The 23,332-nt window shown below is 47.4% G+C and overlaps 1 protein-coding gene across 1 annotated transcript in view; it reads left to right on the plus strand.

Moving 5' to 3' along the window:
* Positions 1 to 5,905: 5,905 nt before the first annotated feature.
* Positions 5,906 to 23,332, plus strand: part of PRX (periaxin) — a 280,710-nt gene continuing 263,283 nt past the window's right edge. The window contains exon 1 of the mRNA XM_078660654.1: positions 5,906 to 6,048. The gene's annotated coding sequence lies outside the window, so the exon portion shown is untranslated. The remainder of the gene's footprint in view (positions 6,049 to 23,332) is intronic.

The following is a 23,332-nucleotide window of genomic DNA, read 5'->3' on the forward strand; positions in this document are numbered from 1 at the left end:
CGCGATGCCGCAAACATACGAAGCAGATACGGCGCCATCTTATCCGGGCATAGCTTGTATAACTCAACCGGTATACCGTTGGGACCAGAGGCCTTCCCCGAGCGAAGGGAGCGTATAGCGAGCGTAACCTCGTCAATGGAAAAATCAGCCTCCATTAACACTCCGTCCGACTCCGAGAGACTAGGCAACTCAAGATCACGAAGTAGCAAGCGCGAGTCCTCCTCCGGCAAGCCCGAAACCGGCGCGTATACAACCCGAAAGTGCTGGGCATACACCTCAACTATCTCAACCGGGTCCACGACTCGCGTTCCATCGACTTTCTCAACTACAGGCACAACACGATTCATCCTGTCTCGCTTATCCAACCAAGCAATCAACTTCCCCGCTTTATCGCCCACATCATACAGACGCCCCTGCTGCACACGATTCATTGCCTCAGCCGAGTCAGTCACCAAGGCCCTATAATCAGATTGCTTAAGGGCCAAGGCATGCAATTTCTCAGGTGTAACCCCTGCTTCCAACCGTTCCTCCAGCACGGCAATCTCAGACTCCAAGTTCACCACCTCCTCATTTTTGCGCCTCCTCTCACCAGCAACCAAAGACAGGGTCTGACCACGGATCACAGTTTTATAAGCCTCCCATAGGGAGACCGGGGAGGACACCGACCCCTCATTTTCAGTAAAATAAAAGTTCATACACTTGACCACCTCAAATCTGATTCTGGGGTTGTGAAAATGCCATGGATTGATCGGGGCAATCCGGCCCCCAGCCCCCAGATGTATATCGATGTGGAGCCATAGTGGGGAGTGATCCGAAATTCCTCTAGCCAAATGCTTGATTTCACGCACCGAGACCAACTGCACCACCGGCACAAGGATATAATCTAGTCTGGAGAGACTTCCATGGGCTCCCGAGTGGAAAGTATACCGAAGCCCTGCCAGGGTGCAGGTGTCTCCAACAGTCTGCCAACCCAAAGGCGTCCAAGAATTTACCCAGCCATAGCTGCGATGTAGGGAGGAGCCTGGGAGGGCTACGATCACTCTCACCATTCACCACAGAATTAAAGTCTCCACCCACCACAAGCAAGCCATCGGGCAGGCCCAGAATCACCTCACCCAAATCGGTGAAGGTAGTAGACTGCAGGCCAGGCGGAACATAAATAGACAGTATGGAAATCAACTTCCCTTCCCATCTCCCCATAATAGCTGCGTATCGGCCTCTATCGTCCAACACCGTACCATCTATCTCCAGGGGGAGGGAGTTCCTAACCAGATACCAACCCCCCTCGATCCAGAGGTGAAGCCGGAATGAGCCACCAAACGGTAACCTCGTCTGTTCAGTGCATGACATGTGTTGCCCACCAAGTGGGTCTCCTGGAGCAAGACCACATCCGGGGAACATCTCTTCAAAGATTGTAGTACAATCCCACGTTTTATCTTGTCCCCAAGACCATTAACATTCCAGCTCAACACCCTAAGTCCCTCACCCCCCATCCCAGAAGAAAGCGGACCGCTCTCCCCACCTCGAAACAGCCACATGATAGCAAATGTAAAACAAAGCACAGCCTAGAAACAAACAAAGAAAAAGGAACCCCCCCACCACCCCCAGTGAACCCATCAAACGCAAACCCCCTCCCTGCACCCCTGCGGTAGACCTAAGAGCCACCCCAACTTGCAGTGTGCCTGTCACCCCATTAAACTAACCTTCACAAAAGAGAGAGAAATCCCCAGAGGAGGAAGATCCCCCAACCCCCACCCACCCCCGGGCACGCACACCATAACAGAACATAGTCTCTGAGCCACTGCCATGGAATCAGGCTCGCCGATGTAGACTCACTGCTCCTGGTCCTCCAAACCTCCTTCAGCGCCTCTCGAGTTCTCCGGGCCCTCTTGGCGCATCGGTAAAGTGTCCAACCAGTCACTAACCACCTCGGGGCGGTCGAAGAAGAACGCACGCTCTTCATGCTCAATTCTCAGGCGGGCCGGGAAAAGCATAGCATATTTCAGCCCCAGTTCTCTGAGACGCCTCTTCACACCCGTGAAGCCCATACGTTGTTTCTGGACTGCCTGGGTGAAGTCCGGGTAAAAACTGATCGATACATTGTCGAATTTAGTGGGACCGGTCGTTCGTGAAGCTTGCAGGATAGCGTCTCTGTCACGGAAATTGAAAAGCCTGGCAATTATGGGCCGCGGAGCGGCACCCAACTTCGGCTTACCACCCGGGACACGATGAGCTCGCTCCACTGCAAAGAACTTACTTAGGCCTTTTGGTGCCAAATGTTTCAGCACGAGGTCCTCCACCAGGATATCAACAGGCAAATCAGCAGAGTTCTCCGGGACACCCACGATGCGGACGTTATTGCGTCTGGCCCGGCCCTCGAAATCTTCCAGCCGATTGGCGAACAGATCACAAGTAGTCCGAAGAGTGCGGACAGTGGTCTGGAGATCCGAGACGTCCGTGGTCAAACTAGCAGTCTTGATATCAAGGGATTTGACACGCTCGTTGGTTTTCCCCAGGTCCGCTCTAATGAGGGTGACATCGATCGCCACGGTATCTATCTTGGCCGCCAAGGTTTCATATTGCTGGCCCATGGTGGATTGGACACTCGCAATAGCGCCCATAATGTCCTTCAGAGTTGGCTCCTCGTTTTCAGGAGTGCCATCACCGGCTTCCTCTAGGGCACCACTCGATCCGCCCGGGGAGCCCCTAGGTCGAGTAAAGCGATCGATGGTCTGAGATTGGGCGACCCCCCTCGGGACGGGCCTCTAGCGGCGCGCCTCTCGACGACCGCCCTGCCCGCCATGACGGGCAATGAGCTCCGACTGGGTCTGTAGGATTCAGCCAAAACAATCTCCGTCTCGGCGAGCTCGAAACGGTGAGAGGGTAGGGACACAGCGCTGGCCGAAAGTTGGCAGCGAGAACAGAGCTGGAGTGCCGATCGACGACTGGGCGTTCACAACAGCGACCAAAAACGAAACCGAAAGTACACCAGGGGCAGAGGGCGTGGCTCATCAGCCGTTGTTGTTCGATTGCCACCTGGGTACCTCGGGGACTCAAGCCCCCGGCTGGCATACGATGTAGGCCTCGAATTCCAGAGTGCAGTAAGTCCGTTATCCGGCGGCCAAATCGATTCTTGAACAAGACATGGACATCAGCAGGGCATCAATAAAAAGTACCCGTCGTCATAATCAGGATCATTCGCAGGATAATCGCGGGAGGCGGAAAGGGTCTCGGGAGCCCTTAGCTCACGCGTCCATCTTGGAATCGCGAGAAGCTCCTCCCGACAGAAGTGTAATCTTGATCCCATCTGAGATACCATAGGAGTGCATCATAATTATGTGTAGTCAGCACTCGAATATATTCTGTGTGATTAAAATTACTAAGGAGAATGGAATATTGCATATTTAGAGTATTCAACATGAAGAAACTGTGTATAAAATATGATTGATAAAGGTCTATGTAACATTTATATATATTAATGTGACGAGAGAAGTTAACATAAATGCGTCCCATTGTGAGGTTAATACATTCGAATGTATATATGTAAACTAATGTTTAAACATTTATATGTGTACCAAGAATTATTTTCATGTAGGTGCATTTAGAATGACATCTTCGTAATTCTTTACGACTTATTTATGTCTTAAGAAGCTGCATGTATTGTGTGTGTAGAAATGTACACATATTATGTAACCCTGTTCACTATTAACGTTGACTAGGGTGTGCCTCTAGACACCGGTTCAGTGCATGCTCAAGTTTCAAATCTAACATGTAATTTGTATTTAACTTTCAATGCAGAATGCAGTTGCTTGTATTTTGTTTCCACTGCAGGTATGGACAAACCCTCATTAGTTAGCATAGAAGGGTTTTGTTTTAATTAGATAGCAAGATATGAGAAGACGAAGTTGGCAAGAAGAAGAGTGGTAACGGGCAAGGAGGCGAGTTCTCATGGAGAAGGAGAGGAATGACCAAGGACAAATTAAGTTGCAACTTATTGATGTGGGAAAGGTGGTGCAAGTATCTAGTTGTGCCGGAACCATGGAAATTCACTACCAAGTATCAAGTGGAATCATCTACCCTAAATGCAATTGATATTTATGCTGAAACATAGTGAGGGACAGAGTAGTCATTTTAGGATTTCATGAAGAGTAGTTTAATGATTCTGCTTGTGTGGCTTTATGCCACCTGACCCATGGTAGGAGTGCCTTCTACTGAAGACTTCGACAGCTGATAGCTTTCTGATTTCACCTTTACTAAATGCTTCTGAGCTTAGTGTTGCCCCTTTAAGGTAGTGTAGGGAGGGATAGTGTTCTCATGCTTACTTTGGAGAAACATCTGATGCAATTTAATACTCAATTATTTTTCCTAATCATCTGTATCGTCATCATAGAGTTAGTCGTCTGCTTTGCATTATATAGGGTAAGTCTCTTCTGGAGATTTGGACTTATCTTGGTCTTGCTGTATTTCTATATGATCATGTTGAGATTGGTCTATATTGATTGGTTTCTAAATGTATAATTAAACCCTACTAAACTCAGATACATTTGTTGAGTGGGTTATTGTGTGACCACATTGGTTACACTGTATTGAGATGTTAAAAAGTGATAGTTTTCTCCCTTTACCTCTCAGGCAGCTTCAAAGGTCATCATCGATTTGAAGATAAATGTTTGTGTGGGCCTGAGCGCCAGCAGCCCGCCAGCAAGAGCCCCAAGTCCAAAGCCACTGCATCGATTGTGTGTTCCAGTGCGGCTTTTGTATCTCTGAATGGCTCCAGGATTGCTGCTGTGTGGGCCGCAACCCCCAGGTTTCCCTCAACCGAGATGGGCTTTCTCTCAGGGTGACACACCCGGCCTAGCCTACTGACGGTCCACCCCAGGCACAGCAGTAACCTCCGCTGTCAATGGGGAGTCTCTCTGGGTTCTCCCGATCCTTCCGCAGATTGCTGACACTACACCAGCAAGCTGACTGAGCCCCCCCGCTGGTCCTGGGTTCGTCGCCAGCATGTCTTGCCGCCTCACCCAGCCTCTGCAGTCGCCACTCCTGGTGAGTCCGCTGCCCAAGGCCGCAGGGACTGGTGTGCCAGGTGGTGTATCCAGGACCTCGCTGGCCGCCAGTCCTTCTGCTGCCGCTTACATTGACCCACCACCGCAGTCCCGCAATGGGGGCTCCCTAAGTGTGTTGGCGGAGCCTCGGGGCCCTCCCACCAAGTTGCCGCTGCAGGAGCAAGCTTCACAACCCCAGGAGAAACATCTCAGCAGAGCCTGGGCGCCGGGGCTCTGGCTTGTGCAACCAGCTCCATTCGTGGCTGGCCACGCCCCCCCTCACCCCCAATTCCCAATTTTATAGGTATTAAAAAAGGCAAAATGGCATGAAATCTCACACCAAGCATACCATGAGACAGCTCGAAAAAGCCTGGAAAGAAGATGCCACAATGTGTGAAACTGCAGCTGCCTTAGCATTGAAAGAGGATCATGTCTAAGGAGTTTTATTTATTTTTGAGTTTAATATAATGCCCCCACATTGCTGGTCGAATACTCCAGTGCGCTTTCAGAGCATAGAATGTAGTAAATGGGGTTGGTGGGGAGAAGTGAATGTGCTTAATGATGAGTATATCTATGTCCCTTGTTATCCAATAAATGATTATATGTCAAATGATTGGGGTTCAGAGGTTGTGGAAGTGACACTAAGATGAACAAAAGGCAGCTGAGAGTTGGAAGGTCCGGGGCGGCGGTCTCGTCCTGACACTCCGCCGCCGTGCAGTGCCACAGAGGGCTTGCGTTTCATGGTAACCGAAGCCCCCACCAGCGGGAGGGCCAATGGGCCCGCAGGTCCCTCCCTCCCAGAGCCCGCTGGAGCGCGCCGCCCTCCCTCTTCCTTTCCCCGCCGAGTGTTTGCTTGGAGCGGCGCAGATGGGCTTGGCAGATCCAGACGGCCTGCACGGACCACCGCGGCGCTCCGATCCGGGGGAGACGTGAGCATCCTGCACCCCACCTTGCACCCGGAGGTCCGTGGGAGGAGGAGCGAGGACTTCCCGCTGCTGGGATTACGGTAAGAAGGGATTTCACGAAGCTATCTTCACCGAAGTGTGCTGGAAAGTTTGCGTTTGTTGGAGAATTTAGTAGTTCTGGCTGTCAGAAGAGTTATTCGTATAGGGAGGGGGCGGGGCCGGGTGCGTAGAGATTGGTACCCGCACCCGGGAGGCGCCCGGATAAGTGAACCAAGTATCTCTTGAAACTTTCAGAGTGAACTACTTTGCGTAAGTGGTCCAACTACCTATATAGCGCCTCACTTGCCCGCTTCTCAGCACCCCCTTCTTTGACAGTTGAGAACTGATGTTCAGGCAGATTAGGTGGTTCGCCCAGGAGCACACAATGCGGTCAAGTGCGTTTTTGCTTAAATATTAATCTATTTATATAGCGCCTAGCCACGCGTTTTAGCGCGGTTCTCGGCACTCTCTGTGTTTGACAGATGACATTTGATGCTCGGGGAGATTGGGGGTTCGTCCACGAGCACACTGTGCGGTCACGTATATAACCTAGGTCGCCTACATCTATAGTCTTACATGATTAGGAACTCGTGAGTGGCACAGCACTGTCAATTGAACCGCCTATAAGCCCTGGCTGCTTAAAGCAAGTATTGTGCGTCATAACAGCCATTGTTATGTTATATTGGGAATTTGCAAAGCACGACAAACCACCCGAAGGTCTCTAGGCGCTATACCTGAAAGAAGGGTTAGTATAAAGGAAATGAAGTGAGTTAAAGTGAAAAAATATGGCATGTCGGTGTTTTCTGAAAAGTAGGAGAGATGGAAATGTCCAAACTGAGACTTTGTTATTGTTTCACCATTGTACGCGGAGAACTACAAGTCCTAAAATTAAAAGAACAAAACACAGAACTGTGCAAGCAACTTATGTCTGACGTAGGGCGCCTATAGAGCTACGGGAAGACAGGAATAAGAACAGGTGGGAGGGAAGCCTTTTGCTGAAGGTCGGGTGTGCTTGATCTAAAGGGGATTGGGGTTGGTAGAGAGCACACTGTGAAAGATTGGCATCTAGGCGCTTGTTGTAGCTGAGCAGATGCTGAGCCTGCGGTATCGGCCCGACAGAATAGCTCGTGAAATGCCCTTGTAAACATGCCCTGTGCACCCATCTCCCCCGGGGTCAGCGCTTTTAGAACATGTTAAGTTGTGCGCACGCGATGACAGGCGTGGAGTCCATTCCTAGGCCAGGGCACGCTAGGATAATGTTCGACACCGCACAGACCGAGCACCCCCACCTGCAGCTGTCCAGTCCCATCCCTCGCGCGGCCCAGAGCTGGACTGGCCACAGTGGACGGTAGCTCGGTGGGCGAATGCGCCCATACACAGATCCACGTGCAGCCTGCCCCACAAGGATTTAAACCCCAGTGCACTACCCGGAAAAGTTAACACGCCTTCTACAGACATTTTTGGATGACTTACAGGCTCTTGGGTTAAATTCCTGCACGATAGCTGAGATAGTCAATGCGCCTGCTGCAGAGCTGTGTGTGTAATCTACAAATCCCAGGTAGGTTCCAACAGCAGCAAGATAGCACAGAAGGTCAATGCGCCTTTATCCGGGATCTACGAGTGACGCCTGTTATTGACATTAGTGACTCACTACTGTGAGAGCAAGCACTATTAAAACATAACTGTATTGTTATTAGTTCGTGTGAGAGACACAGTGCTGCCAAACGTTCATCCACCTTCAAGGCACTGCAGCTGCTGCTTTAAAAAGCTGTGTCGGGCTGTCTTCACCCACCGTGCTGCTGTTGGCCATTAATGTTCTAGGCTGAGTTTCTGAGAAGGGATTTACTTGAACTGCTGGCTGTATGCCCCGGATGTGCCTAGAAGTCAGTTCTCAAGCCCATCACTGGGCTTTTTCCCATTAGACAGTTATTTTAAAATCAATGTAGTGTCCTTAAAATGTTTAGCTCCGAGAGAGCCTGGATTGTGTTATGTTCTCATTAAATTCTTGTTGAAATGATGATAATAAAAAGAATAAGAGTAATAATTCATTTTCTTATGGTATTTTGTATCACATGCTCACAGCTTTACAGTGCTGTGAACAAAGGGTGTTAGTATCTAACACATTATCTTTAGAGCCTGTGCTGCAGTTGTCATGACCTGTGACCTGTAGATTACAGGGACATCTCTGTAACAGCCAATTAACCCACTTGCCTACATACGGGCAAATGACAATCCTGTCCACCCGCTTTGGAGGGTGCTGACTTGCTCTGTCGCAAACTGTTAAAAACATGGCTCTTCTAGATAAATCCCATTGGCTGTCTACACCACACACCTATTGACGTTTTAGTGCTCTATAAAACTGTGTAACATAAATCCAATATATGTCCTTCAAAAGTTGATGGTACAACCATGGACAGGGTCACGGCAAATTTGCGATTCTGCAACCTCAGCGTTTTCTGCATGAGTATGGTTTTGCCACATTTCTCACAAATTCCATCATCTGTAGGACAATCCACAGATTTTAACAAAACTGTTCCTAGTTCAAGCGGATCAAAAGTTACTAAAAATGCATACCACGTGTTGCTACGCAGTGGAAGGCCCTGTGCAAATGAGGCAAAAACTTTGCCCAGTGTTAATACATACCTTTGAGAAACTAATACAGTAATACTATCACAAATGTGCTGCTACCTCATTATTTTCACCTTTTGCCTCATAATTTGGTCAATCCTGCTGCGTATTTTGCGTCTCCTCTGTTGCATGATTCCAGTGGCTCTGACCATAGCCACTAAAATTGCATGAATCTGTGTCCGTGGCACTTTGTGCAGAAGCATTCCTTTTCCGCACGTGCCACATAATCCACCACCTGCTGATTAATCTGCAGATTTCAACAAAAGCAAACTTTACTTTTTCTGAAACAAATCAAAAGTTACAAAAATACGACATGCTGGGTGCAAAGAAGCGGTTCAATGCTATGTAAAAACTAGCAGGTTGCTTAAGTGGTCGGTCCATGTAATGGGGTAAGAGGCAGGTCACAAAGAGGTGACAATTTAGAACAGGTAATATTAATGCCCCGATTGATGGACTGAGGGAAAGGGTTTTGTCTGAAGTGGGAAAAAAAATCCTTACATGTTTATTGTAACTCAAATTTGATGTAAAGAATGATTCCTTCTTTGACGAAAATTTGTTTTCATTACACCACAGACACTGTTCTGAAAGCCGATGTTTTGTAGGAGTACTCAGAGTTTAGAATAAACCCACATATGTGACTGCTCTACCATACAGTTCCTCCCTGTGAGACACATACATGTGTAATGTACAGTCCCGTGCAGCAAGACTGTTTTCTTTAATGTTAGTAGAGCTTCCAGAGACCGTAGAGGGTGAACCCAGGGTAAACCCAAAACACAGGACTCGTTTTAAAACATAACAGGCTATTGGGGAATAAAAGAGACACATCTTTTATTGCAATATGTGACTTATTTTCTATTGAACACACCAATGTAAGTTTCATACAAACTATATTATTCTGAGAGGTAGAAAGGACTGTGTTAATGAAAGGATCTCAGTGAGTTTTATTATTTGTTGGTGAATATTACTTTGAATAAGATCTGCACAATGTGTCTAGCTTTCTTTTTCGTGAACTCTTTGGATTTTCTGTAGCAATACGAAACATTTTGTACCCCGTGTCTTAAAATGTCAAATTAGTGCCATAACAGCCCACAGAATATGTTGCGTAAGGCTGTATATCGCATTATTTGACTTTCCTGGATGGATAATTTGCTCACCTCTGATGCATTTTTTGTCCTCTGTTTCCTAATAATTCCACCGGCTCTGGCTAAAACATAAAGAATTTACTCATCCGAACCAGGAATCTGAACCAGGACTCTTGAGTGTTGTCTGTGCTGCCAAACTCCCCGTGAAAGTGATGAACACGTGTTGTTTTTTTGCACCCTGTATGCGAAACCGAGGTTCAAATGGATTGCTCCCATGTGTAGATCCCTCTGTTTATTGTCGAGAGGAGAGGCATATAGAATATGCGAAAGTGGCACAACCTCGATCGTGGTGGTGGCCGTCTCTAACTTCTTGTCTGCAGCTTGGATAATTAGAAGTAAAGTGTTAAAAGCCACACAAAGCCAGGTTGCGAATGTCCCTTTCTGATTCTACACCCCCTTGATTGATTTTATGGATATTTAACTCCTTTGGTGCTCATGACGGCTCAGGGCCGTCATGAGTCACAGTACACGTGTGCTCATGACGGCCGAGAACCGTCAGAACGTTGCCGCTCCCCCCACTCGCGGTTAATTCCCCGGAGAATTAATCAGTGGGCGGAGTTCTGACGGCTCCCGGCCGTCATGAGCACACGCACAGGGTGATTTATGATGGCCAGGAACCGTCATAAGTACCGGAGCGCCACGCCCAACCCCTCCCCCCTCGCACTGCGGCAAAATTTGCGCTGCGGCCAAGGGGTTAATGTTATGGCGTGTTTTCACATATTGTTTGCACCATGTCAGCTTTATATTTGTCTTAAGATGTTTTTAACCAGTATATTCTATTTCGATTATGAAACAATGTTTCGCATTATCAATAAATGGTACTCAGCCTGTCATTGGTGATTGATTGTGTCTAGCCATTCCTTCAGCTTCACTCTAGGCATAAAATCTGTGTCCTGCTCATAAATCCAAAACGGGCGAAATACGTCTGTGCTTGCTGATCCACTCCGAGGCGTTTGTGTTAGACTAACACAGTTTAAAGTAAAGCCGCTTTCCTGGTTCTTCCTTTAAGCTAAGCTTCTTGATGGAACTCAGTGAACCTGAACAGCCAGAAGGCCCGCTTCCTTCCTGAAGTTGTGCAGGCGGTAGAAAAGCATTGGTTAATTTCTGTGGCACTGTTTGTCTTTTTGATGAAAGAGCGGAAGTAGTGAATATTTACCACAATATCGTGATTTTAATGTCCACCTGCCAAAAAAGGTGCCATGCTTGATCTTAACTCCGTACATATTACAAAGACTACAATCTTATCATAAAGATAGGTAGATATAGATTTAATAATAGTGCATCTTTGTGTTGGTAGTTGATACCAGGGAAATTATATTTTGGTGGTGTGGTTCAACACCAGAATAGGGATGCTTAACTTGTGCCGGTGTTTGCTGGTGGTGGGCACGGACTCCTTTTTGGAGAGCAGGACCTATTTTTCATCAGTAGACTTGGCTTCAAGCAAGAGATGAAAAAAACAGAAATGGGAGAAAGATAGAAAACAGTGACAAAGTGAGAAAGTAGGGATGTAAAAGCACTGGATAAAAAGACAGAAATTCTAGGCCGGTGGAAGAAAGAGTCATGAGGTGGAATCAAAACTATTGGACCTTGGTAATATTGCAGCTTTACATTCGGGCAGGGGGGGTAGCTTCCGCTGGTGCAGCAGGTAGAGTGGCACCAGGGGCAGAGGTTTGAAGGGCACACTGAGCCCTGATTATTGGTGCATTTTATAATTGAAACAGCAGGCAGTGTGCCAGTTTTCTTCCCTGCGTTAGGGTCCATGGCACATTATCTACAGGACTGCATCTTGTAGAACTTACGGCAGTGCTTGAATTGAGCCGGGATTTCCGGTGCTCAGCACCCACACTTAATTGGTTTCCAGTGCTCGGCACCTGCACCTCATCTAATTTAGAGATCAGCAGAACAACAGTTGTTTAGGAATACAATATACATTAAAATTAGTAATACCTGCCTCCCCAGCCATTCCTTTAGCTTTGGGGACCTGGAATAAGCTGAACTGTCGCACTTGCATGTGGGAGAGATGGTTGGTAGTTGTTTTGGTACCATCATTAGCAGCGATGATGGGGCAATGGGTGGTTAGCTGCAGTGCCCTGGTCAGGGTCCTGGCTCTTATAATTTTACAAATTAACCACTTGGATGCTAATGACAAGGGTAACTCGTCATGGAGTTCCCATTCATTTCAATGGAATTTACATGGACCTGATGGACATGCCATAGCATCCAAGTTTAAGCACTACAGTCGGCTACTGAGCAATTCTACTTCTGTTTTTTCTCAAAATATGGCCTGTGTAGGGGAAGTCCTGCACAACCCTCTGTGTGTTGCCACCTTCAGCAACAAATGAGCTTGCGGTGGGATGGGCCAGCTGTGCAGAGGAAGCCAGATGCTACATTCACACACTGATTGTAGAAGCTGGAACCTCAGTAAATAAAAAAAAAGCACATACGAGCTGGCTGACAATAACAACATGGCGTTTACGATCTCTCATATTGTGGTCGCTGATGTGAAATTCACGAATAGGAAAAATGCTCTTGATGCAAGGTCCCACCGCAGTACTCCTGTGGTGATCCTTGGTAGAGATTCCTGCGGCTTTAGGTTTCTTGCGCCTAACTTAAAGAGAACTATAGGGAAGCCAGAATCTGCCCACGGGACCTACGATTTTGTACATGCGTTAAAGTCACATTACCTACATGTATGACATATTTTATGCTTTTTGCAATTGCAGTACTCAAGTCACATTGCTGTACGGCACTAAAAGGTCTATTTTACACTACTGGCAAAGAGTTTAAAACCTAATCAGAAAAAAGTGAAAAGCTAGGTGGTGGAAAAGAGCCTGAAATCTGTGGTGTGCATCCAGCGAAAGCAGTCTCTGTATTACGACAGGTAAAGATGACCTAATTCATAACCACTATTTCGAAATCTTGTTAAACCAGTCATCCGTTTTTGTAGGAGCCTTACTTTCCCCGTGCTGTAGGAATAGTACCTTACAGATAGATACATAGGTCTGCAACTCATACATGGGCCCTCATTTTGACTGTCTTACAATTCCTGGAAAAAACTACAAGTTCCTGCCCAAATCAACATTACAGGCTGTGCAGCACTTCTGCAACTTTGGGGTTTTCCCTGGACACATTTCACCTGCTAAAAGCAAGAAGACTTTGTCCTGAGAAAAATGTCTGAATTGTGGGAAAACAGGGAGAAATCGGTGCAGAAAGACTGATTTCCTAGGTTATTCCCTATTGCAGGCCTAAAAAAATAATGATTAGCATTGGCAAAGTCAATACGTCTGACCTTGGCAAACGGGTGCGACTTTTGGTTTTTCTAAAATGTATTGCTAGCCTATGCCACAAAATAAAAAGAATAAAAATAAAAATTGCCACTTCCTAAAAGATGTGGTAATATTCTTAAAATAAAGTTTTAGATTAAAAAAAAACAACAACTCCATATTATTTTAATGGAGCAGTATGGGTGCTTCATACTAGGCAAGTATACTCTTAGAGCATGTATACAAAAACACTTTTGAGTTTTAATTCACATCACAGGAATATAAGATTCTTATTGGTGCAAAGAAAAATTACTATTGGCTTTGAATTACTGTAACCTGAAGACACAGTTTAAACATATAATGATGACTAAGAAAGCATAATAGGGGGTAAATAATGGGAAGAACCAAAGCATTGGGAAAAGAAAGTATTAGCCCAAGAGCCCAGGCACTGCAGTGCATTTCTTTTTAGATACAGGTGCACCTGTGATCAGGGGGAATGCTGTCACTCACAGTGCCAGAGAATCTAAGGCAGAAGGGGGCTGATCCACTGCCCCTCACAATGTGAATGACAGTTGAATAGACCAATAGATGAAAAGGGCTTGCCCAAAGACCCTCTATGTATGAATATGTGTAGGTATTTTTATTACATGGGCTAGACCTAAAAAAGTAATACTGCAGCAGCTAATGATCAAACCTCAGGGTAATCATGAAGTGCCAAGACACTCATAAAAAGACTCTTAATCGCTAGGTGTTTTATTAAGAGTTCAGATCTGCCTGTTTCGGGTTGGGTGCAGGGCCAGACAGGCAGTAGCGGGCATCAGGCGTTTCCCCGGGAGGATGGAAGGGGGCGTTTTTTTGGTTTTATTACTGGGGGCCGGTTTTGCAGTAGTGCCGCAATATCTGCCCTCAGCAACTAAAGCCGCAGTGCTTCTCACCTGCACCACAATCCCCTAAACCCAACCTCCCCCAAGGGGGGGTTCGTCTGACAAAATTGCCAGGGCTGCTTTGGGTTCCCAGTATGGCCCTGGTTGGGTGTAACAGAAAATGGTCCAATTTCTTCCTTTAAACTCTTTGTGTCTGCTTCCCAAGGACATATGTATGCTTTGGTTGCATATAACCTGTATCGATGATGAATTCAGCTGCGCATAAGGCCAAAACTTGTGTATCAATGTACCTTTCATCTTTCGCACATTTGTAATAGATGGGCTGCCTTCTGTCTAAAACTGAGGAGTGAATTCTTGCTTGGTCTTCCTTTCTAGCGATATAACCTCTATGTGCTTCAAGGCGCTACAAAAATATATGTCCTTACTTCATACATAGGGTGACCAGAATTTTAAAACCAAAAACCGGGACATTTTACTGAAATAGAAGAAGGACTACAATTTTACTTCAATGGAATGATAGCGCTCCTCAGCATAGAATAACAGAAGAGGCAGTAAGAACATAAATAAAATGCAATTTTTTAATTCAGTAGCATACCTGTCAATCACATTGCTTTCTTATAACAGCTGCTCACTACCCCCTGCTTTGGAAAACATAAAAAAGCAACTCCCACCGTTTTCAGTCGACCCTCTCTAAAAACCCGGACATGCCCTAAATTTCCCGAAAATCCTCCCGGACAGCAGGTGAAAACCCGGGACTGGCTCGGCAAATCTGGGACATCTGGTCACAGGATATCCATTTTAGGTTTCGACTGGCCGAAAGCTGCGCACTGCGCAGCTTTTCGGCGCAGCCGAAATCTTATGTCTACAGTATGTGGCTTGGGAATCCGCCCTCTGTTCCATTGGCTAGCTCCATAAATGGAGGCTAGCCATTGGAACAGAGATCTGTCCGTCAATTGCGGAGCAGATTCGGGGGCGTTCCCGAGAATTTTAGGCTTTCTGCTCACGTCATGCGGCTGTAGGCGGGTTTTTATTTTTTTTTCTTCAAAGCTTTGTTTCGCCATTTCGGAAGTGTCCTTTGCAGGGGTGGGTTGCGCGATGTCCCGCTGTCCGTTCCCGTCTCTGCCTCTCTAAACCTGTTCCTCAACCTCTCTCCCTAGTTGCATATGGGGTCACACAAGGAAGAGATACGTACTGGTAGAGGTGTTGCGGAGCTATGGGCTCCATCTTTGGCATCTCCGGTTCCTTTTCGTTAATTAGTGACATTTTATATAGCGCGAACTTTGGCCGAGGGTGCCAGAGCGCTTTACGTAAGAGTTTGTTACAAAACATAAGGTTTTAGGATTAGACATGTTACGTAAAGGTACAAACTGCATTAGGAATTGTAAAAGAGGTGTTGCAGAGCTCTGGGCTCCATCTTCGGCATCTCCGGTTTATGTTCGTTTACTCAATGCAATTTATGTAACGCGGATTTTACCCGAAGGTGTCGGAGCGCTTTACATAAGAGACTGTTGCACAGAATTGCAGGCGTAGAAGTTGTAGAGTTGCACAAGGAGGAGATACGGGCAGAGAGAGGTGTGCGGAACTCTGGGTGTTTTCGGTCACGGTTAATGATTCGGCAGTGGGGGGAAGGCTCGCTCACAGAGTGAGTCACTGCCATTTATGTCTATCTGGCGGGCCGAATGATTATTTGTGTGTGGTTGGCTTGTGGGTTTAAAGCTGGCTTTGCATGGCGCTAAGGTTGCCAGTTCGGTTCCCCCTACGGGCATCAAAGATGATTGAAATAGATGCGCTCATGGTGGTGGTTACAATCAGAGTTATAAATTGCAAATGTACGAGTTGTGAAGTCACACAGGGCGGAGATGCAGACAGAGAGAGGTGTTGCGGAGCTCTGGGCTCCATCTTTGGCATCTCCGGTTCATTTTCATTTACTTGATGCAATTTTGTATAGCGCGAACTTTGCCCAAAGGTGTCGGAGCGCTTTACATGGGAGCCCTCTTGCAAAGCATAGGAACTTAGGAGTTCTGACACTGTTTACTTTGTAAATAGGCTTTTCGCCTGTCATTCTTTTACTGCATGGGTGTTAAGAGACAGGCGCAGGTCCCGGATAAAGTATCCAGGTGGGTTCGTGCACTGTAGCAATGAAGGAACGACACCAAGAGAAACTGTGTATCTAAGGCACTAAATCAAAGGGTGAGGCGGCTGTAGCCTGATTCTGTGCTAGCCTGCATGTCACCCATTCGGTTTCGGGTGCATTACATCTGTAGGACAGTGGCTGCTGAGATGAGGTAAGGACGGGCTCATGGCAGCCTTTTGGGACATCTGTATAGTTGTAAACCCCAATGCATTTCACACAGTGCTACTGTCTTATAATCAATGGGGAACTCGATAGTGCTGTGTGGTGTAGAGTGACAGTGAGTGCAGAGTGAGTGCAGAGTGACAGTGAGTGCAGAGTGAGTGCAGAGACAGTGAGTGCAGAGTGACAATGAGTGCAGAGTGAGTGCAGAGTGACTGGGTGCAGAGTGAGTGCAGAGTGACAGTGAGTGCAGAGTGAGTGCAGAGTGACAGTGAGTGCAGAGTGACAGTGAGTGCAGAGTGAGTGCAGAGACAGTGAGTGCAGAGTGAGTGCAGAGTGACAGTGAGTGCAGAGTGACAGTGAGTGCAGAGGGAGCGCAGAGTGCCAGTGAGTGCAGAGTTAGTGCAGAGTGCCAATGAGTGCAGAGTGACAGTGAGTGCAGAGTGAGTGCAGAGACAGTGAGTGCAGAGTGAGTGCAGAGTGACAGTGAGTGCAGAGTGAGTGCAGAGACAGTGAGTGCAGAGTGAGTGCAGAGACAGTGAGTGCAGAGTGAGTGCAGAGTGACAGTGACTGCAGAGTGAGAGTGAGTGCAGAGTGAGAGTGAGTGCAGAGTGAGTGCAGAGTGAGTACAGACTGACAGTGAGTGCAGAGTGAGTGCAGACTGACAGTGAGTGCAGAGTGACAGTGAGTGCAGAGTGAGGGCAGACTGACAGTGAGTGCAGAGTGAGTGCAGAGTGAGTGCAGAGTGAGTGCAGAGTGAGTGCAGAGACAGTGAATGCAGAGTGAGTGCAGAGTGACAGTGAGTGCAGACTGAGTGCAGAGTGACAGTGAGTGCAGAGTGACAGTGAGTGCAGACTGAGTGCAGAGTGACAGTGAGTGCACTGGCCGCTTTGTAGAAGGCCGAGATAACATTTTTGTTCTGCTGGCATAATCTGACATACTTTTGATAAACTCATGTTGCACTGTTATGAAATTTCCGAAGTTATGCAATTACGCCACATTGCTCAATATGCCCCTTGATTTTACCTAAAATTTGTAGTAAGGGCCCTAGATGAATATTATTTATCCCTTGGTATAATGTATACTTTGAGTTTCTTACCCCAAACATAGGCCTTTATAGTAGAAGACATGGCATGATTTATGTGCCTTATTTATAGGTTTTGGTGCATTGATGCATTGATGTTATTGCGTTTATGTATAATGTTTAGAGTTCAGAAATCGAACTAGTGTTTTAATAATGCCAATATAGATTTTTTTTTGTAAGTGTGCAGCATGATTCGGTTTTAGTTTTCCTATTATTATTTGCATGCAACAAATTATTTAGGAGTTTGTTGAGCATAATTGTGTTTTGGCCCTGCACGACGTTCACTCTTGCCTTTTTTTAAGCTTTCTGAAGCTATTGCCATTGTAAATGACAATGCCATTTATTTATTTATTTTCGAAACAAACACATAAATAAAAATTTTGTCATTTACAATGCCAATAGCTCAAACTTTTCAAAAGGCGAAACCATTGCATTGTAAATGCTTGTTATTTACTGTGAAGCGTATTCTTTAGGGTGGTTCCGCTAGCATTTCTAGAAAGTCTTCAAACTGTTCCCAGAGCGGCAGATCTCGTGTGCTTTGCTCTCCACAGAAAGGAACCTGCTAGAAGGGAGCTTTTGGCATTGTGTGCAGTCGCAGCCTGCTTCACAGACACGCCCCAGGCAACAGACGTGGGTCACATTTTACACTCTGGTTCCAAGTTAAATATGAAAATGCATATGAGTAAAACTGTCTTGTGATATTATCCCACAACTGCTCCTCTCAGGGAGCGATACAGTGCTTAAATTATGAAAAACAGAAGGGCAGAGGTCCAAAAATGTTCACTGTTCAATGCCAGGACAACCAATAACCAAGGCTGTCCAGTCTTGGTGCCACCTCATGCCTCTTTCTTCCACCACTCTAACTATCTCTTTATCTCACCCTTGCAGATTCCTTTTCATCCCTCCTTTCTCTCTTTTTCATTGTTTTCTTATCTTTCCTTTACTCATTTTTCTTTCCCTTTCTTCCTTGCTCTCTTTTCCTCCGATGATGAAAACTAAAACCCTGTCCCAAAAAATGATTGCCGGTACCACCACCGGGATTAACTGCCACAAATTAAGAACTGTATTGACAATCTAGAGACTTAAAATTGGTAGATTTGTGCTCCTTCCTCCTTCTTCTTAAAAGTTTGTTCTGCACCAGCATTGCCAATGGTCTTAAGGATATGCCGGTCTTTCTTGCTCTTGTTGCCCATGCTTGCAAGTTCTTGGGGCTAGCAGGCCCTCCTTAAAGTCTTTTTTTAAAAGGCTGGTGTGAGATACAAAAAAACAAGATTAGGGCCTGATTATGAATCCGGTGGCCACGGACCGTCAGACTCACGGTTGTGCGGCGGTCCAGCCACCACCGCACCGGCGGTCTGACCACCCATTATTCGTTCAGCGGTTGGACCGCCATTGCAACGCCGCAGCCGCCAGGGAATTGCTGTTTCCTGGCAGAGATGCGGTGGTCAGGGCCTGAGTAATATACTGGTGATGCCGCTGAGGCACCACCAAGCATATTACGAGTTTCACGGACGCCCGTGGTGTCTTTGAGGTCTTTCCTCCTTGCAGGGGGGCGCAACATGTGCCCTCTCCTGTGTGCATACACCCTGCTCCTGCACGGCATGGACTTTACAGTCCATGCCATGCATAAACTGTTTTTTGCATTCCCATTGTGGTGCCCATTTTCAGGGGCACCGCGATGGGAATGCCAAAAACAGCCCGCCAGACACGATGAAACTCGTAATCTGGCGGGTGGCCCGACCCCGGGTTTGACGGTGCAGGAGCCGGCCACCGTCATGCCAGTCCACTCCCGCACCACCAACCTTGTAAGGGGGCTTGACTTTGCTAATTGTGCACTGACTCTAGACAAGGAATGCTTTTCTCTTTCTTAAGAGGGAGCTTAACATGTGTTTTTTGGTCACATTTTATTTTCACTGGTAAGAAGAGTGTTGGTGGTGATGCAGGGTTGTATGACAGTATATCCTGTTTGTTAATACCCTCCATCCATAATATTGCAGCCACTACAAAAATCACGACAGTTTTGTACAGTGAGTATATATCTGCTAATCTTAACTCCACCCATACCACCTTGGAAGGAAACAATGAGTGAAATTAAGAATAGTAATTATATACTCACCATACAATATAGTTGTAGGTCGATTTAGTGGATGCAATATTATTGCCATGTGATATATCAGATGCAACATAGTGACCCATTACCGTGATGCAGCAGCCCTGAGAAGTTGGACCCTCAGAAGTTATTGTGAGTACTTGCCAGTACTTCTTTAGTTCACTGATGCTTTGTGAAGAAAGGAGCCCTGCTTTTTTAATTCAGTTTTAACTTAGTGAAGAAAAGAATTACTTCTCCTATTGGCACAGTGGGAGTGTTCTAGGGCTAAATATTCTGCTTGTTAAACTTTAGTGGCAGCATGCTAGCATGGAATCACTGCTTCTTTCGCTCACTGCTGGAGCGTTAATACTCAATCATAAATTTTTAAGTTCAGTAGTAACAAGCTAGGAGAGGTTCACTGCTCGGTAAGCTCAGTAGTAGCGATCTAGGACGAAAAAGCTCTCCTTAACCCCTTGCCTGCTTATGACGGAACCACGCCTTCATGAGCCACGGGCGGCGTGCACTCATGACAGTGTGGTACCGTCATGCAGCTGCCACTCCGCCCACCCGGCATTAATTCCCTGCCTGTGCGGGCAAATTAATGAGCGGGCGGGGCCGTGACGGAACCACGCCGTCATGAGCACACGACGCCCGTGACTTATGACGACACGAGCACAGCAGCGCCGCGCTCACCCCCCACGCCGCGGCCAAATTCACGCCGTGGCCAAAGGGTTAAGCTCAGCGGTAGTATGCAAAGGTGAATCTCTTCTCCTTTTACTCAGTGGTAGTATGCTACGACCCATGCCACAATGGGCTCAGTTCTGCCTCTTAAGCTCAGCAGCAACATGTTAAGCGGGATTGCTGCTCTTTAAGCTTAGTGAAGACATGCTGGGACGGAATCAGCTGCCCTTTAAGCTTAGTGGCTGGAGACATGCCGGGACGGAATCCACTGCTCTTTAAGTTCGATGAAGCATGCTGGGTCAGGAACACGGCGTCTTAAGCTCAGTGGTAACACTCTAGGACAGGATCGCTGCTTGTTAAGCTCAGTGGTAGCACTCTAGGAAAAGAATGTGGTCCTTAGCTCAGCTGTAGCACTCTAGGACTGGAATGTGGTCTTTAGCTCAGCGGTAGCACTCTGGGAAAGGAATGTGGTCTTAAGCTCAGCTGTAGCACTTGAGGACAGGAATGTGGTCCTTAAGCTCAGCGGTAGCACTCTAGGACAGGAATGTGGTCTTAAGCTCAGCTGTAGCACCTAGGACAGGAATGTGGTCCGTAAGCTCAGTGGTAGCACTCTAGGACAGGATTGCTGCTTGTTAAGTTCAGAAGTAGCACTGTAGGACAGGAATGTGGTCCTCAAGGTCAGCGGTAGCACTCTAGGACAGGAATGTGGCCGTTAAACTCAACTGTAGCACCCTAGGACAGGATCGCTGCTCATTAAGCTCAGCAGTAGCACTGTAGGGCAGGAATGTGGCCCTTAAGCTAAGCTGTGGCACTCTAGGACAGGAATGTGGTCCTTAAGCTCAGCGGTAGCACTCTAGGACAGGAATGTGGTCCTTAAGCTCAGCGGTATCACCCTAGGACAGGAATGTGATCCTTAGCTCAGCAGTAGCACTCTAGGGCAGGAATGTGGTCCTTAAGGTCAACAGTAGCACTCTTGGACAGGAATGTGGCCCTTAAGCTAAGCGGTGGTACTCTAGGGCAGGAATGTGGTCCTTAGTTCAGCTGTAGCACTCTAGGACAGGAATGTGGTCCTTAGCTCAGCTGTAGCACTCTAGGACAGGAATGTGGTCCTTAGCTCAGCGGTAGCACTCTAGGATAGGAATGTGGCCCTTAAGCTCAGCGGTAGCACTCTAGGACAAAAATGTGGTCCTTTGCTCAGCGGTAGCACTCTAGGACAGGATTGTGGCCCTTAAGCTAAGCGGTGGCACTCTAGGACAGGACTGTGGTCCTTAGCTCAGCGGTAGCACTCTAGTACAGGAATGTGGTCCTTAGCTCAGCGGTAGCACTCTAGGATAGGAATGTGGCCCTTAAGCTCAGCGGTAGCACTCTAGGACAGGAATGTGGTCCTTAGCTCAGCAGTAGCACTCTAGGACAGGAATGTGGTCCTTAAGCTCAGCGGTGTCACCCTAGGACAGGAATGTGGTCCTTAGCTCAGCGGTAGCACTCTAGGACATGAATGTAGTCCTTAGCTCAGCGGTAGCACTCTAGGACAGGAATGTGGCCTTTGAGCTCAGCTGTAGCACTCTAGGACAGGAATGTGGTCCTTAGCTCAGCGGTAGCACTCTAGGACAGGAATGTGTCCCTTAAGCTCAGCGGTAGCACTCTAGGACAGGAATGTGGTCCTTAAGCTCAGCGGTAGCACTCTAGGACAGGAATGTGGTCCTTAAGCTCAGCGGTATCACCCTAGGACAGGAATGTGATCCTTAGCTCAGCAGTAGCACTCTAGGGCAGGAATGTGGTCCTTAAGGTCAACAGTAGCACTCTTGGACAGGAATGTGGCCCTTAAGCTAAGCGGTGGTACTCTAGGGCAGGAATGTGGTCCTTAGTTCAGCTGTAGCACTCTAGGACAGGAATGTGGTCCTTAGCTCAGCTGTAGCACTCTAGGACAGGAATGTGGTCCTTAGCTCAGCGGTAGCACTCTAGGATAGGAATGTGGCCCTTAAGCTCAGCGGTAGCACTCTAGGACAAAAATGTGGTCCTTTGCTCAGCGGTAGCACTCTAGGACAGGATTGTGGCCCTTAAGCTAAGCGGTGGCACTCTAGGACAGGACTGTGGTCCTTAGCTCAGCGGTAGCACTCTAGTACAGGAATGTGGTCCTTAGCTCAGCGGTAGCACTCTAGGATAGGAATGTGGCCCTTAAGCTCAGCGGTAGCACTCTAGGACAGGAATGTGGTCCTTAGCTCAGCAGTAGCACTCTAGGACAGGAATGTGGTCCTTAAGCTCAGCGGTGTCACCCTAGGACAGGAATGTGGTCCTTAGCTCAGCGGTAGCACTCTAGGACATGAATGTAGTCCTTAGCTCAGCGGTAGCACTCTAGGACAGGAATGTGGCCTTTGAGCTCAGCTGTAGCACTCTAGGACAGGAATGTGGTCCTTAGCTCAGCGGTAGCACTCTAGGACAGGAATGTGTCCCTTAAGCTCAGCGGTAGCACTCTAGGACAGGAATGTGGTCCTTAGCTCAGCGGTAGCACTCTAGGACAGGAATGTGGCCCTTAAGCTCAGCGGTATCACCCTAGGACAGGAATGTGGCCCTTAGCTCAACTGTAGCACTCTAGGATAGGAATGTGGCCCTTAGCTCAGCGGTAGCACTCTAGGATAGGAATGTGGCCCTTAAGCTCAGCGGTAGCACTCTTGGACAGGAATGTGGCCCTTATGCTCAGCAGTAGCACTCTAGGACAGGAATGTGGCCCTTAAGCTCAGCGGTATCACCCTAGGACAGGAATGTGGCCATTAAGATCAGTGGTAGCACTCTAGAACAGGAATGTGGTCCTTGGGATCAGTGGTAGCACTCTAGGACAGGAATGTGGTCCTTAAGCTCAGCGGTTTCACCCTAAGACAGGAATGTGGTTCTTAGCTCAGCGGTAGCACTCTAGGACAGGAATGTGGTCCTTAAGATCAGTGGTATCACCCTAGGACAGGAATGTGGCCCTTAGCTAAGCGGCAGCACTCTAGGATAGGAATGTGGTCCTTAAGATCAGTGGTAGGATCCAAAGGTGAATCTATCCTCCTTTTACTTAGTTGTAGCAGGCTAAGACTCAATCACTGCTTCTGAAGCTCGGTGGTGGCATGCCTCAATAGGCTCATAACTGCGTCTTAAGCTCAGTGTTAACATACTAAGACGGGATTGCTGCTCTTTAAGCTCGGGGGAGGGGAGGCATGCTGGGATGGATCACTGCTTCTTAAGCTCAGCATCAGCATTTTATGACGGGACCACTGCTTCTTAAGCTCAGCATTAGCATGCTAT

The sequence above is a fragment of the Lissotriton helveticus genome, chromosome 9 (genome assembly GCF_964261635.1).
Source record: "Lissotriton helveticus chromosome 9, aLisHel1.1, whole genome shotgun sequence".
NCBI classification, from domain to species: domain Eukaryota; kingdom Metazoa; phylum Chordata; class Amphibia; order Caudata; family Salamandridae; genus Lissotriton; species Lissotriton helveticus.